Raw genomic sequence first — 14,264 nt, 5'->3', positions numbered from 1 at the left:
AGGGTTCATTTTGTCATGACCTCATTAGTTGTCCATCATTAAAACATCAGCTTTCAGCGATGTTGTATTTTAATATAACTCCTGTTATGTATGTATGTATGTATGTATGTATGTATGTATGTATGTATGTATGTATGTATGTATGTATATGCTTACCTTGATGGAAGCGCACATGCCTTAGGGATATCTGGAAAATCACTGAATTTTAGTAGGGTCTGTGTTTCTTGCATATCTAAAGCCACTTTTTCTTACAGTATTCTGTATCCTTTTCATTTTTGAATGTTGATAAGCATATCATTTATCCCCATCACCTTTCGTAATTAGCAGACATATACTCTGTGAGATTAAACAGAATAAAATGAAGACCGACCAAGTTGTCCATGTGGTTAGGGTCATGCAGCTCTGAGCTTGCATTCAGTATATAATGGGTTCGAACCCCACTGTCGACAGCCCTGAATATGGTTTTCCATGGTTTCCCATGTTCACACAAGGCAAATGCTGGGGCGATACCTTAAGGATGCTTCCTTCCCAGTCCTAGCCCTTTCCTATCCCATCGCCGCCGTAAGACCTACCTATGTCAGTGCAGCGTGAAGCTTCTTTCCTGGTCGTATACGTACCCATTAAACGGGCACTCCCAAGCTCGCTCAGGGTCGGCTCGTCTGACTCTGAGAGAACATTTCTGATGTTCTTGACGCCCTCTTCCTTTCTTTGGCTCTTCGATGGCAAGAGCTTCCTGTACTGTATGGTGTTCATTTCTTCTTCTGGCGTGACCATACCAGCGGAGCTGTTTTTCCTCAGTCCTGTCGCAGATGGGCTCAACTTTAAAGGATCCTCGCACATGCTCATTCCACACTTTGTCATGCAGAGCGATGTCCGCTGACCATCCCAACATCTCTGTGACATGCATTCAGTGGTCATGATTTCTCTGCCTTTCCCAACATTGGGAGCCGTACATGAGAGCAGTCCGGATAGTGGTTTTGTACACTTTGCCCTTTAATTTGACTGGCACCTGCTTATCACATAGAACACTTGTAAGAGACCACCATTTCATCCAGCCAACACTGATGAGGTGCTTGACATCTGCATTGATATTACCATCAGTTGTGATGACTGACCAAGGTATTTGAACTTGCTGGTTATCAGTGGTTCTCCAGCAAGGAGGACAGTGTTGTGTGGGTCCGCTTGCCCTGGCTGCGCCAAGTTGAAGCACGTATACCATATAATCCCAAGTACATACTTGCCAACTTTCCCGATTTAGGCGGGAGACTCCCAATTTTCGACAGTTTTTCCCACCTCCCAATTATTCTATTATTTCTCCCGATTTTAGCTTATTTTTTGGTGAACATCAAACATTTGTTTTCAAATCCCTCCATTTCAGCTTTTTCATGCCAGTGGCCGGAAGTCCTTTGCTCATTGGCCGCTTTCAACCGAAATAATGTTTTTTATTGAAACCTGTATATCGATTGTCAATCTCTCGTTCTCGCGTGCTATGTTCATTTTCGTTCATATCAGTCTAGTCGATTCCATTCTCTTTGGTCGATTCTAGAGACTACTCACTAGATATTGAGTCTTTCTTAGTAATTTAGTGACAGAATTTCAATGATAACGACTAGTGACTTTTCTAGAGATTTTAGGAGCCATTTGGAGACAATTCTGACTAATTTTAATTTATCTCAATATAAATAAAATTGCCCAGAATTTAAAAAGAATAATGTTTCCGTACTGGTCATGGCCATAGTAACAAGGGAAAATGCACGTTCTAATTTTCCATAATTTCTGTATGTATGTATGTACGCACGCACGCACCCTCATCACGAGAAAACGGCTGAAGAGAATTTAATGAAAATCGGTATATAACGTCGTGGAATAAGTCGCTACAATGTAGGCCATAAATAACTTTATTCACGCTGAGTGAAATGGTAGTTTAGGGGAAGGCCTAAAAAAATTTTATTACCTATCTTACTCGTCTTACTCGTCATATTGAAAAATACTACATAACAAAAGTTATAGAAAATACAATTTCCAATTATTTATGTCTTATTCAGTTTCGCAAGAGACAATTCTCATGATTGATCCATATTGAAACTGACTTAAGCAAATTATCATAACAATAATTTATTCTATTATCACCACCTGTTCAATACAAGCCACGTGCTACGTGGATGAAATCTACATAATTATATATATACACTTCTCAGGGACATGTTTTGCCCCTTGTGAAGGGCATCATCAGCCTGTAGGTAACCTTAAGGTTGAATGTCTGAAACATTATCTATTCATACATGGATTACAATGAAAAATATTACACATTAATCCATGTATGAATACTGTAGATACAGAATATTGACTGTAAGTACCTGGGGAGTGGGGAATTAGATCTCTCTCTTCTTTAGCATGCCAGTCCTCTGGTTCATAAATTCTCTGATACTACTGGTACGTAACACACTGGATCATCATAGTATTCCAGCTATTCGATCCCTACTCTGAGGTAGTGATCTGAATGTGCAGTGTGCACACTTAAATGGAATAATTACACAGGAGTGTTCGCAGCTGTCTGCAGCCTGGTCATTCTAGCTCTGAAACTTTGAACTGTTAGATCGACAGCGTAGTACTTTTCGTTAAAAGTGAGAAAATGTGCTGTTTTCATTTTATTGAATATTTCATATGACACATTGCTTTTAATCGCAGCATTCATTCTGGCGTCATTGTAATGACTTATGTTGACTTCAGTTGGAAAAACTATAAGGACATTGTTTCTGAGAATTCCGTAGCGAAGCACGGATACATCAGCTAGTTATTTGATCCAAATAGCATTGCGCTTCACATAATCGCGCAGGCGCTTGATGCAATATATTAATCTATGCATTTGCTAAGTAATGGCATCTAAGTGCATGACTGATTCACACATGTGGAGCATGAGTTCGTGCTATTTTTGGTAGGCTTATCAGAGACCGATCATCTCACTCACAAACTTCCTGTGAGGGAATAAAGATGTGTAAATGTTAGCCTTGTAGCCTCGTACAGCAACCGTCGGGCTTTGAGACAATAAGTGTTATAAGTATGTCATAGTACTGTATTGCGCAAGACATGTAGAATAAGCAGTTTGACCAATTGTATCTCCTGATTTTCCTGATTTTCATATCAAAATCTCCTGATTTTTGGTTTTGTAAAGTTGGCAGGTATGCAAGTACCACCCGTCCCTGAATATATATTGTAAAGGACAAAATTTTTAAGAAAGTTTCACTCAAATTTATTTACAATATTTGCTACAGAACAAGAATGTCATTTCACTACATATGTTTCATGAATTTAAAATAGTTCCAGACAATTTTTAGGTGTCCTTGAAATAATACTCAATAAATTACTTGAAACACACAGAAAAAGTTATCAATAACAGAACGATAGTCAACACTTCATTCATCATCAAAAGTACCAACTTGGGAGGTTTCACTATCACTTTGACCATCACTTTCCCACACAAGGTTGTCTTCGCTGCCATCCATAGCATTAGAAATACTGCACTTCTGGAAACTTTTTTGGACGAGGTCAACTGAGATACAATCCCACACCGTCTTTACCCACGAAGAAAGCAGTTAAACTTCCAGGCGCTTAATACGACCAGTTGGCGTCAGTGCACGATTGTCAGCTGCCTCCCACTTGGTATACAGCTGTTTCAAGGCTGCTTTGAAGAGATGGCTTACACAGAAATGCAACGGCTGTGAAATAGACATCAATCCAGCTGCAGTGATTGTTAGATGGTTTATGCGTCCTTGGTTTGCTTCTTCACAGCTTCTGTTGTGTGACCGCAGTAGCTGTCCATAACAAGCAAGCTTTTCTGTCCAAGCAATGCACCAGGCGACGTTGCCAAACGTAATTCAGCCAGTCTTCCACTAGTTGACTCTCCATCCACCCAGAGTCGTGAGTTCTGACGATAAGACCAGCAGGTAGATTTTCCTTTGGATGCGTCATTCTCTTCAAGACAACATACGGTAGAAGTTTAGTTCGATAGCAAGTATACATAACATTACAGTACACCCCTGTTTTTCATTACCACTCGTTCTAATAGAAACACTTTTTGACCCCTTAACATTCACAGTACTGGCCAATGGCATTTCAGAATAGATGGGCACCTGATCTGCATTTCCAATTTGGGAAAGCAGATACAAATTTTTCTTTTGCAACCGAATTATATGGCGCTGGAAGGAAGACAGTTTGGTGTTGTTTTTTTCCCATAGGCAGTGGTTCATGGTGTGGGGTGGTTCATGGTGTGGGCTACTGTAGTCACGTCCTAGTTCGTGAACCATACGCAACGGCTGAGTGGCCTAGTAAGTGGTCCTGAGAGTCGGGATACCAGTTGCTATGGAATGGGAGTGGGCATCTCAGATATATTCTGAATCATGGTCCTCCTTGTGCTCAGACGGCTAGGACTATACAATCCACCGGTGGTCCATAACCCGTTAGAGGAGATATCCTCATTTGGACTATGTGTAAGTAGGGTAGCATCCTGCTTCATGAATTTACCGAGCTCAGAACATTTTAAGCAAGCCTCGGACCTATGGGAGTAACGGAGTCCCACTCCTATTTAATAGGCAAGGGACTCCTTGAAACAGCAAACGAAATGGAATTCGATGGGGAGCCATCAATATTAATGGGGCTTATGGAAGAAAGAAAGTAGAACTGGCTGAGTCAGCAAAGAGGATGCATCTGGATGTACTAGGAGTAAGTGATATTCGGGTAAGGGGAGATAACAAGGAAGAGAGATGAGATTATAAAGTGTACTTGATGGCTGTTAGAAAGGGAATGGCAGAGTATGGGGTAGGGCTGTTTATCAGGAATACGATTGCACGCATCGTAGTTTCTGTACGCACATAAATGAGTGAATGATGTGGGTAGATTTGGCAGTTGGAGAAATTAGGATGAGAATTGTCTCAGTGTGTTCACCATGTAAGGGTGCACATGAGGATGATGTTGACAAGTTTTATGAAGCATTGAGTGACATTGTGGTCACGGTCAACAGCAAGTATAGAATAGTGCTAATGGGCGATTTCATTGCGAGAGTTGGAAATAGAACTGAAGGACATGAAAGGGTGATTGCTAAATATGGGGAAGTTATGGAAGCTAATGCGAATGGGAAGCGTTTGCTGGACTTCTATGCTAGTATAGGTTTAGCAGTTACGAATACATTCTTCAAGCATAAGGCTATTCACCACTACACATGGGAGGTTGGGGTACCAGATCCATAATAGACTATATCTCAACCAACTTTGAATTCAGGAAATCTGTTAGGAATGTACAAGTTTTCCGGGGATTTTTCACGATACAGACCACTATCTGATCTGTAGTGAACTAAGTATCTCTAGGCCTAGGGTAGAGAAAGTGAAATCTGTCTGCAAACAAATAAGGGTAGAAAATCTCCAGGATGAGGAAATTAGGCAGAAGTACATGGATATGATTAGTGAGAAGTTTTGTACAGTAGACAGTAAGCAGGTTCTGGATATAGACAGAGAATGGGTGGCATACAGGGATGCTCTAGTGGAAACAGCAAGGGAATGCCTAGGAACAACTGAGTGTAAAGATGGGAAAAAGCGAACATCTTGGTGGAATGATGAAGTGAGAGCAGCTTGTAAACTTAAAAAGAAGGCTTATCAGAAATGGCTCCAAACAAGGGCCCAGGCAGACAGGGATTTGTATGTAGATGAATGAAACAGAGTGAAACAAATAGTTGTTGAATTAAAAAAGAAGTCGTGGGAAGTTTTTGGTAATACCGTAGAAAGGCTAGGTCAAGCACCAGGGAAATGTTTCTGGACAGTAATAAAGAATCTTAGAAAGGGAGGGAAAAAGGAAATGAACAGTGTTTTGAGTAATTCAGGAGAACTCATAATAGATCCCAGGGAATCATTGGAGAGGTGGGGGGAATATTTTGAACATCTTCTCAACCTAAAAGGAAGTCTTCCTGGTGGTGTTGGGAACAGCCATACTCATGGGGAGGAGGAAAATGATGTTGGTGAAATTACACTTGAGGAAGTGGAAAGGATGTTATATAAACTCCGTTATCATAAAGCAGCAGGAATAGATGAAATTAGATCAGAAATGGTGAAGTATAGTGGGAAGGCAGGGATGAAATGGCTTCATAGAATAGTAAGATGAGCCTAGAGTGTTGGTAAGGTACCTTCAGATTGGACAAAAGCAGTAATTGCACCTATCTATAAGCAAGGGAACAGGAGGGATTGCAACAACTATCGAGGTATCTCACTGATTAGTATAGCAGGCAAAGTATTCACTGGCACCTTAAAAGGGAGGGTGCGTTCAGTCGTTGAGAGGAAGTTGGATGAAAACCAGTGTGGTTTCAGACCACAGAGAGGCTGTCAGGATCAGATATTCAGTATGCTCCAGGTAATTGAAAAATGCTACGAGAGGAATAGGCAGTTGTGTTTATGTTTCGTAGATCTAGAGAAAGCATATGACAGGGTACCGAGGGAAAAGATGTTCACTATACTGGGGGACTATGGAATTAAATGTAGATTATTAAAATCAATCAAAGGCATTTATGTTGACAATTGGGCTTCAGTGAGAATTGATGGTAGAATGAGTTCTTGGTTCAGGGTACTTACAGGGGTTAGACAAGGCTGTAATCCTTCACCTTTGCTGTTCGTAGTTTATATGGATCATCTGCTGAAAGGTATAAAATGGCAGGGAGGGATTGAGTTAAGTGGAAATGTAGTAAGCAGTCTGGCTTATGCTGACGTCTTGGTCTTAATGGCAGATTGTGCCGAAAGCCTGCAGTCTAATATCGTGGAACTTGAATGCAATTTTTTTTTTTTTGCTATGGGCTTTACGTCGCACCGACACAGATAGGTCTTATGGCGACGATGGGATAGGAAAGGCCTAGGAGTTGGAAGGAAGCGGCCGTGGCCTTAATTAAGGTACAGCCCCAGCATTTGCCTGGTGTGAAAATGGGAAACCACGGAAAACCATTTTCAGGGCTGCCGATAGTGGGATTCGAACCTACTATCTCCCGGATGCAAGCTCACAGCCGCGCGCCTCTACGCGCACGGCTAACTCGCCCGGTTTGAATGCAATTAATATTGTACGAAAATTAGCCTTTTGAAGACTAAGTTGATGTCGGTAGGTAAGCAATTCAACAGAATTGAATGTCAGATTAAAGATAAAAAGCTAGAACAGGTCGATAATTTCAAGTATTTAGGTTGTGTGTTCTCCCAGGGTGGTAATATTGCAAGTGAGATTGAATCAAGGTTTACTAAAGCTAATGCAGTAAGCTTGCAGTTGCAATCAACAGTATTCTGTAAGAAGGAAGTTAGATCCCAGCAAGTAGCAAGAATGATTGCTGGTACAAACAGGTGGGAACAGGTTGGTAGGACTGGCCTCCTGCTTCTAATATGCTTAGGCAGGACCGTTAGGAGTTGGAAGAGTGTGCTGTTACATATTTCCCGCCATTTTGTCAGTAACGCTCACGATGTCAGAGCAACAGGTGCACCCCTCCACTTCGTAATGCATAATTATAAAATGTCTTGCCTGTGAAGGATTTACAGCGGCGAAAACTTTCCAGAGATTGACTGCACAGTTCGGTGATCATTGTCAAGGACATGCGTGTTTTTTGCCTTACTAGACAAATAGTATGCAGTGATACAGACAAAGGACTCCAGAGAACAGGGGAAGATATGTACAGTAATAGCCAAATGTGAGTCTACGAAAGCTGTCACTGAAGCTAGGAGCAGTCACTGTAATGACCTGTATACAGCACTGGACTCAAAGGAAGGAGAGAAAACTATCTTCTAGCTGCCCAAAGTGAGAACATATTCAGCACAGGATCTTGAGCACTATTTGTGCATAAAAGGCAAATGCAGACAGCGATTACAGGACAAATAGGACATCCTCAAACATTGGCAACAACACTTTGAAGATATTTCCAACATTGAGTTCCCACATCCTCCTATTCCAGAAAGTAATGTAACAGCAGGTCCTATCTTACACATCACATCAGAGGAAGTCACCAGCGCCATCGCGAGTATGAAGACCCAAAAAGCGCCAGGACCAGATGATCTTCCGACAGACTTCTGGAAGTTGCAGGAATTAAAAGAACCTGCAATCAACTGGTTGACCAGCTTTTTCATTGTTCTGGTTGACTCTGGCTCTGTTCCCTGTGATTGGGCTACAAGCATCACTGCCCTTATCTTTAACCCTTTCCACTTGCTGGTTGAGAAATTTTATTTTCAGCCCACTCGCGTTCATTTCTGTCAAAAATATATCAAACTTGTTTGTTGCTTACGAACACACAAAACAGTGTAAATAATTTATTAATACATTTATGCTTAAGTCTTACTGAGTTTTATAGTTTTTCAGTGTGTGGAACCTTCTGAAACAAACACCAGGGTGCAAAGCCGGATTACTTGAACACGTTTCACAAAAGTAAGTAGTTACACGCACATTCCTTTCACTTTCCTGTTGCTTCACACTGCACAACCCTTATTCTGGTTCTTAGCCCACTGGTCAAGGAAGTTTTGTCTTCGATCAAGTGTTTCTGCTTCCTTGTCTGTGGCAAATGCTGATGATTGAGACAGTTTAATCGGAACACGATGACCACCAATCAGCTGCCTCCGGAATCTGAGATGGTCCGTGGGCTTAGCTCCATATTTCTTTATGTTCTGGCAGTAAATTATGTATGAATTTACAACGGCTATTTCTAATCCCCCCACCTTTTTAGAGTTTTTTCTTATGAAAGAGCGAGTAGCAGAAAAATGATCAGCCCAGTTGACCCCGCCCATTTCCTTGCATTCTTCGCACACAACAATTGGCTTCGGTGTGTCCTTTTGTTGGCCTACTTGTCCATACGAGCTCACAATTTGTGTTCCCATGTTATGACAAGAAGACAGTATCAAAACGACATGCTTGTCCTTCCACCCTAAGACCATAACATCTCTTACATGATAACCCTTTATCTCACCCACTTTGTTTCAGGCCCTTTCTTATATCTGGTGGATTTCCTATCCTGCTAGGAATGAGTGTACCAATAAGGTGACATTTCCGTTTCAGAAGTTCCTCGGTCAAGTTGACGCTAGTGTAATATCTGTCTGTGAAAACCCTGTAACCTTCCACTGATTCCCCTGCAACAGCTGGCCTGTCCATTAAATTGCAGTCAAGTCAATGTAGTGGACGGTTTATTAGCATAATCTAGGTTATTTACAACTGCAGTAACTTTTCCATAATAAGGAATTATAGAATGGATGTACCCAGTAGCACTATCAGCCAGAACAAAAATTCTTATTCCCCACTTGTTCGGTTTCTTGGGGTTATAGGTCTTGAAAACTTATTTTCCCTTTGAAACCAATAGTAGACTCATCTACTGATACATTTTTGCCAGGTACGAAAAATTTGTGGAACTACGATTGTTGGTATTTCAGAAGGTATCTGATTTTCTGTGTCCTAGTAATGGTATTATCACTTTCAATATCTCTTGTATTAGGACTCTCATGCAACATCTAGTATACCTGCATAAATCTATCTCACAAAAAAATGGCACATGTGTTACCCATTGCTGGGAGAAGTAGTCTTGTAAGTTAGGTAAACTGACAAGTCCCATGTTGAGAATAACACCAATAAACACTAAAATTTCAGTTAATGTCACCTTTGTCATTTTCCTCCCTGTAGACAGAGGCTTCATTGTAGAAGTCATTTTACAAATTTTCTCCCCAGTGTATTTATCAGTTTCATTGGCTATACCCTCAATAACATTTTTGTTAAAAAGCAAGCTTAAATGATCATAGTGCTCATGCATCAACTGGTAGATTGACATCCCTTAACCCTGTTTGTTTGGAGAAAGGATATTCAGTTGGCCCGCCATCGTCATTCGAAACATTCTACCATAGCATAGCACTTGCATCAACGTTTGTATCCATATCACTTTCATCATTTGAGGATTGTTCAACTCTTGATTCACCAACACTAAACTCAGAAATGTCTGATAAATTACTGTCACTGTTAAGTACTGTATCCTCGATGTTGCTATCGGGAATACGTGTATTTTTATCCTTCCTTAACTGACACGATCTATTTGTTGATGCCATGACAGCTGGACTGGCATGCAGTGAGAGTTGGGCTACACACACTCCATGGAATATCTAGCTGTATACTTGGAGAAAGATTACTCGTAGCTGTTCCGAAGTTTGACATGAGAGTTCGGGACACATGCAGCTACCTTTCTGCGTAGGCATTTGTCGAAATGGCTCGACATTCGAGTTTTCAAGCGGTCAGATATCCTTTTACAATATATTGGAATCATTCTGTATTGATTGTTTTCACTTTACAAAGGAAAAATTAAATGTATCCTCCTAGTTCAATACAAAACATAAATCCATCATTAGATGGAGCAATAAAATTCAAAGATGTTTCGACTCGTTTGAGCCATCTTCAGTGAAAAAAGGGGTGGTTAAAGTAATCCAAATAATACAAGCTAAAAATGTGCTAAAAACATAATGAAGGAACTAAAGAAAAACAAAAGAGACATGTTGGAAATAAAAACAATAATATTTACATCACTAGATGAAGCAATAAATAACTCGCTGAGACAAATTCAGATAAAAAGGTTAATGTAAAACAAAATTGAATCCAAAAAATGTGCTAAACCTAAGAAGGAAATAAAATAAAATAAATGATACGGACGGAAACTAAACAATAAGTGCTAATAGTGAGGTTGCGGACCTCTTAAGTCTAAAAATTTTTAGTTTGATAACTATTCAAAAACAAGATGAAATCACTGTGTTGAAAATTCAGGCTGACAGTCTGTCTTTGTAGAAACACCATCACCACAAATAAGTGATGGAAAAACGCCTATGAAATTAAAATTTTAGAATAGCAGCATTCTCAATTTCTTCTCAGTTTAGCGGTCACGTTCTCGAAGATTGTTTCCAATGTTGGGTAGGTGTGTTTGCCTAATTTTAAATGGTTGGGAGGGCAGCGACAAAATTGAGAAGTTGTGTTAGAGAAGTAACAGGTGCATGGTAAACTGTAAGTGACCATAGTGGAAACTGTCAATGAAGTTCCAATGGTACTTAAAAGGTGGTTGTCCTCTTGAACCGGCCTGTCCCCGGTTTCCACTATGGTCACTTACAGTTTACCATGCACCTGTTACTTCTCTAACACAGCTTCTCAGTTTTGTCGCTGCCCTTCCGACCATTTAAAATAAGGCAAACACACCTAGCCAACATTGGAAACAATCTTCGAGAACAGGACCACTAAATTGAGAAGAAATTGAGAATGCTGCTATTCTAAAATTTTAAATTTATCAGCGTTTTTCCATCACTTACCACATACATTTCACCTGGCACGTTGTCTCCTCTCAAACTTGGTTTCTCAAGCTTCTTCGCTCCCCTCCTAGCCATTCATGGTGACGGTGTTTCTACAGAGACACACTGTCAGCCTGAATTTTCAACACAATGATTTCGTCTTGTTTTTGAATTGTTATCAAACTAAAAAAATTTAGACTCAGAGGTCCGCAACCTCACTATTAGCACTTATTGTTTCGTTTCTGTCTGTAACATTTCTTTTCTTTTCTTTTCTTCTTAGATTTAGCACAGAGTTTGGATTCAGTTATGCTTTATATTAACCTCTTTTCACTGAATTTGTCTCAGTGAGTTATTTATTGCTCCATCTAGTGATGTAAATATTGTTATTGTTTATATTTCCGCCATGTCTCTTTTGTTTTTCCTTTGTTCCTTCATTATGTTTTTAGCACATTTTTAGCTTGTATTATGTACATTACTTTACCCTCCCCCCCCCTCACCCCCCATTTGACTGAAGATGGCTCAAACTAGTCGAAACATCTTTGAATTTTATTGCTCCATCTAATGATGGATTTATGTTTTGTATTGAATTAGGAGGATACATTTAATTTTTCCTTTGTAAAACAGATATCCCGTGTCGAGGAGACCTCGACATTAGAGTGGAAAGGGTTAAGCAAAAAGGTGACCCAGCAGAATGTGAAAATTACCATACAATTCGCCTCCTATGGCAACAATGAAGATCTTTGAGGGAATCCTCAATCGTGACATTGTCAGCATTAGTATCATCAACCAGTATGGCTTCCTCAAGGGTGGTGTAACAACCAATGCCATCTTCTCTGCCAGAATGCTTATTGAAAAGCACTGAAGGGAAAAACAGCCTCTGCAGATTGCTTTCCTTGATCTTGAAAAGGCTTTCAGTCGTGTTCCATAATGTGTGATCTGGTATGCACTTTTTGACCATGGTGTACCAGAATAGTTATCATTTGGATCAAGATGCTATACACGGACACCACAAGCTATGTACATTGCGCTGTCTGCATCTCGGAGAGCTTTTCAATGAAAGTCAGTGTACACCCAAGACTCCGCACTGTCCCCGTTGCTCTTTGTCCTCATCATGGACACAATCACACGAGACCGGCTGAGGAGTGTCCCTTGGACTCTCTTGTATGCAGATGATCTTTCATTTGCTGGTACCACCAGAAGTGGATTGCAGCATCAAGTTGAAGATTGGACCAGCCGTCTCTCACAATACGGTCTTTAGACTGAACAAAAAGAAGACTGGATACCTGGAAACCATCCCAAGCAACAGCTCAATTCAAGTCGATGGAGAGACCGTAACAAAGACCTTAACTTTCAGGTATCTAGGATCTCACCTTCGGACGATTGTGGGATACATGATGAAGTGTGAAGTAGGATTGTTACCATATTTTTTGGTTTACTGAGGTGTAAGAAGCTACTGAGGTGAATAGGTGGATAGAGAAAAGATCAAAGCATAATTTAAAACACTAAATTCTGAAATGTTATTTCTCTCTTTTTTGTTTTCAGGTTTTAAAATTTGATAGATAATCTGAATAAGTAACAACAAATAACATTTTCAAGACCTCATCAACTCACATAACAAGGTTGGACTATAAGTCTAAAAATCAGGTACAATAGGGAAAATTATCGGCACAATAATTTACAAAGAATGAGCTTTGTAGCTGTAAAGGTACACTATTTCAAAGAGCATATTTGCTCCACTCACTCACATCCTATGAGATTGAGCTCCAAAATTTTATGAAAGTCCAGCCTCTCAGAGGCACACTCTTCTTACCAGTTTTACACTAGATAAATTTCGAAAACAGTATTTACTGCCATATCTGCTCAACAGTCTATTACACACTCATCTATAAGTAATGACAATTTAACAGGGGCAATGAGTGCCCATTCTAAATGGCCTAGAAGTACAAAAGAAAAGGTTTAAGAGGATTGGCCATGAACAAAATGCTAGGAAGCGAAACACTTGCACTCCTTTTGAAAGACACTAATAGTCCTACATGGGCTTATGGCCTGTAGTTGCAGAGGCTAAGCCTATACTACAGACGGGTGATTAGATGATAAAATATTAAATACCAAAATAATTATGTCGATTTTAGGGTTATAGAAAATCATAGTCGCCCCTATACTAAATTGAATGGGAATTTAATAGAGGGTAAACACTCTTTATTCCCTAAGTTACATATTTCCCACCAGGGATTTGAACAAAGTCTTCAGATAGCCTGATAATTTACATTTAAGGGATGATGTTAAACTTTAGAATTTTACATCAAGAAAGAAGTTTGAAGCCTTCCCCTCAAGCTAACTGCCTGAAGCTATCACATATTAAAAGATATCTGCCATTACCTTGAGATGTTGGACCTTCCGATGAGGGCAAGGCTGCTCCTGCCTCCTATTATGCCGTACACACACTTAGACCGAAGTGTTGAAGATAACAATACGGCCCTGAAGCGCCCAGCTTTTGCAGCAACTCGGAAGGGAAAGTTCCAGAACACTTGACCTAGAGAGAATGCCTGTACACACCCCCAATTTTAATTGGCTAGAAAAATATACACAGAAATTTCTGATTGGTTCATAACCTAAGGAAGAAGGAAGCCTTAGTAGTGCTGACAATCTCAGCACATAAAAAAAACAATCTACAAACACTTAAGGTTTACAAACCTAAAAAAGTGAATATTCACTTAAAATTTAATTGTCCGTCCTCCCGCCAGAAGGAATAGGCCAATAGTAGACACATCTAAAGATTAAAGGTCCAAGTAACTTCAGATACATAGTTCAGAGTTCACAGCACAGATGGCCTTCTAGAAGCCGCGCAGTTCAAGTGGAAGGAGAAGGGGTATCCCGGTTCAGACCTCCAACCCCTAAGGTTTTACCACAGTCTGAACAGATTTGAAATCGGGCAGTTAAGAATATTTGAAAATTTTGAAAAGT

At 40.1% G+C, this 14,264-nt stretch overlaps 1 protein-coding gene across 6 annotated transcripts in view; it reads left to right on the top strand.

Annotated features, from left to right (window-relative positions):
- The window catches only part of Tdg (Thymine DNA glycosylase), a 538,298-nt gene that overhangs the window by 501,826 nt on the left and 22,208 nt on the right, over window positions 1–14,264 (top strand). The gene's annotated exons all lie outside the window — the stretch shown is intronic.

This window comes from Anabrus simplex, chromosome 2 (genome assembly GCF_040414725.1).
Source record: "Anabrus simplex isolate iqAnaSimp1 chromosome 2, ASM4041472v1, whole genome shotgun sequence".
NCBI classification, from domain to species: Eukaryota; Metazoa; Arthropoda; class Insecta; order Orthoptera; family Tettigoniidae; genus Anabrus; species Anabrus simplex.
Note: the sequence above shows the minus strand (reverse complement) of the source record. Positions and strands in the feature narration are given on the sequence as shown.